Genomic DNA, 3,625 nt, shown 5'->3' with positions numbered 1-3,625 from the left:
CAAGATGCCACTTCATAAATTTCGTCCCGAGGCTATTTTAGGTGCTGCGTCACCTTATTATTGGGCCAGGCCCATGTAATTTCGAAATACATAAGTATAGGCTATTTTTAGAGTCCGTATGTGTGGGGAAACAAGAGATAGGGTTGATTTCGGACCCCTCCACCAAGGGCCACGAAATTCCCCCCTCTTCCTCCATATATACAGCCCTTAGGGCATCGTTTAGACTTTGGGTTTTGTTTAGATTAAAAGTTCGCCATAGCTGCAACTTCGCGTACTTCGTTTGTGTTCAACGACCAGACAAAGGCGTCACAGAACCCCACCTTGATCAATAAAGCTTTCATCTTATATTCGCAATATCCAGATTGCAATCTTAGTTTCTTGCTTGTTCTTCGTTTGCTCGCAGGAAACAGACCCTCGTGGTCAGGTTGATCGTGCTCCGGCGTGGTCAATAACCTCTCGGAGTTGGTTTAGCGATTGCTAAGGCGTGACGTCCTGGCACGTTCGTAGTCGGATCGTCAAAGTCGACTTCCACCAAAGCGAAATCCACCATCTCATCGAAAGATGGGACACCTTTGCCTCTATCACTCTCAAACCCCTCTCCCACACACACACTCGATGTCTCTTCCAAATAGTCTTCTCCCCCCGCCCGCACCCGTGCTATCTCGGTACTACACATGTCACACCATTCCCCCTTCCCTTATACTAGGTTTACATCATCGGTGGTCTCTCTACTCCACATACACTCTATCCCTCTCACACACAAATGCGTGCACAAACACACACAGACACGCACAAACACCCATTTATCTGGATCCTCATCTCTCCTCATGCCCGCATGTGTATCTCACACACTCACACTCTAATTATGTATATGTGTCTCCACGTTACACAACACAAAGCCCCATGTACATGTCTCTCTCAATCCTCCACACACATAGACACAAAGAATCTGTTATCATTGCCTCAGTCTCTAACATATCACACACGCTCTCTCTCTCTCTCTCTCTCTCTCTCTCTCTCTCTCTCTCTCTCGCAAACACGCTCAACAAGGGTTTCCCCATGAATAAATTACCGTCTATTCATCAACAGTCGTGGCAGTACGGCGAACACGAGACATGAAAAAGAATAAATCTACACGTGCTTAGACCACCTAGTATGACTACTAGGACTAGAGCAAGCCAAAAAGCGCACCGCCGTCACCCCCTCCTTGTCGGCGACGGGAAAATCTTTGTTTTACACAGTCGAGAAGTCATTGTGCTAAGGCCCCACATGCAAGTTTACGGAAGCAAGTATCAATAATACGTTTGTATCTCCATACTTATATTTCTTCTCTTATAAAAAACTGAGTTGGTGATGATGGTACGTGTGCCATCTTGCAATATAAACCGTCTGATCTATATCTGACGGATGGACATTAAACTAAAAGATACCCGCACCCCTCTCCACATTTGCAGACAAGGCCTTCCCTCGTTCATCCTTATCTCCAACAAACCTCATTGTTGAGCAATTAAGAAAGGAAGCCTCTGGAATAAACTGGCCTGGTGGCCGCTGCCGGCGTCGTCGATCCCCATGCCTCTGCTCAGTCCGACCACCAACCACCACCACACCAACTCCTCTTCACCTTATCTCATATTTCTCGAGATATAATTAGTTTTTACACATGGGATTACTCCCGCAAGGGTCAATCACAACAAGTGTTTTATAAAAAAATGCATCTTGATGTTTCGTGCAATGCACGGATCTTGCTAGTACTCCTACACAAGACTAAGTTGGTGATGCTGGTGTGTCTGCCATCCGTCATTTCTGACCATTAGATCTACATCTAATGATTGTGAGGTAAGTTGTTTCCTTTTCTCACCAACATCCCACTTTTCTACCAATTTGCAGAAAACCCATAATTAGTATCTTAAAACCAACCACATCCCTCCCTCACCTCATCAAAATAGCCCAAGGAATATATTCTAATCGAATCATAATATATCTCTAGTGATATATGTATATCAAAATTAGAGTGTTTTGTACCAAGTTTGTGAATAAGTATTATTCTAATTATGATTCGTTGCAACAGACATGAACATTGCTAGTATTTCCAACCATGCATTTTTTCCTAGTATTCCATAGTTTCGAGTTTTCCATCAAGATATTAGTCACTCATGGTTGATATTACTTTCAATCATGTACACATATGCACTATGTAACTAGCCTTGCTTATTGGCTTCCAAAGCTTAACTTTCACTCCTACTTACAATATGTAGAGTATTTAACAAAAAACTACCACTTTCAACCAGCCCTAGGAAGAATCTATTATACAAAAAATAGCAAAAACATACCCAAAATTTCTTAATCCACGCGAAAAACTACCTAGTACTCCTACCGATTAGGTTCGTTTAAACCCATTTATGACAGGGTTGGCCCACACGTCCGTGCTGACGAGGCAGCTTAAACCAACACATTTTGTTTGACCATTGACACGAGGGACCCACATCTGACCTTCTATCCTATTATTCCCCCTCAAATCATTATTTTTCCTGAACATTACTTCAAACAGTACTGATGCGTGTTCGTCGGTGGCCCTGGTGATGAGCGAGTTGGGCGCCGCTCCACCGGACAGGCTGGACGCCGCGCTGGCCTCCGCACGGGTTGGCAGGATGGCTCGAGCATGACTCACGAGCGAGCAAGCCGCCGCGCTGGCCTTCGCTCGAGCCAGATGGCTGGCCTTATTGCGGTGCGCACGAGCAAGTCGCTGCGCTGCCGTGCCAATCTAGCTAGCAAACCTTGCAGACAAGCAGCTGGACGGAGCTATCTTGGCTAGCTACCGGCCACGAGCGCCGGACGGAGCTGGCATCCGGGCTGCCGCAACATGGGCACCGCACGCCGGCGGTTCTGACCTCGCCTTCTGCCGGTGGCGTTAGCTACGTCCCATGGCCGAGGATGACTAGGTGGACGGGCCGGAGGTAGGAGGTCACTCGAGGATTTTTGTTGGTAAGAGCATGTACAATGGTTGATAAGGTAGTCTTATCTTAAGTCTGCCATGTATGCAAGTGGTAGTAGTTTCTTGGCATTTTAGTGGTTTCTTACATTATTAGAGCAAGTACAATGGAGCTGAGTCAGCGGGCTATAAGAAATAAACTAGTATATTTCTTCTTAGTTGGAGGAAAGAGAAGAGGAGAGAGAAGGTAAGCGGGCTCTTCATGAAGAGCCAGCTCTAACACGTGCTCCTAGGCACTTTGTGAGAATGAGAAGTGGGCCACATAATAAAAAAGTAGTACACTCTTTTGATCTATTATTGTACATGTTGGCTATAAGATGGGCTGTAGATGACATGGCACTGGCTTATAGACAGCATCAGATGATAGGGGTTTCTTGTAAGGAACAATGTATGTACTACTAGCAACAAAAGGCGATTCTAGGTTGCGTTGTACTCCAACGAGTACTACTAGTGGTCGCGGGAGTGTATACCTCATTTTGTGGGTTCGATCCCGGCCGAACGCACGATGGCCTTTTAAAAAAATAGTACTACTACACTTCGCTTCGAGCCAATATTTTACACGGGTAGTTTGAGTTTTGAAGTCAAACGGACGTGCGGCCCCACAATCTGGGTGCACTGGACAGCCTAGCCACATGA

This window comes from Triticum aestivum, chromosome 3A (genome assembly GCF_018294505.1).
Source record: "Triticum aestivum cultivar Chinese Spring chromosome 3A, IWGSC CS RefSeq v2.1, whole genome shotgun sequence".
Lineage (NCBI taxonomy): Eukaryota > Viridiplantae > Streptophyta > Magnoliopsida > Poales > Poaceae > Triticum > Triticum aestivum.
The sequence above is the reverse complement of the archived record's forward strand: the minus strand, read 5'-3'. Positions refer to the sequence as shown.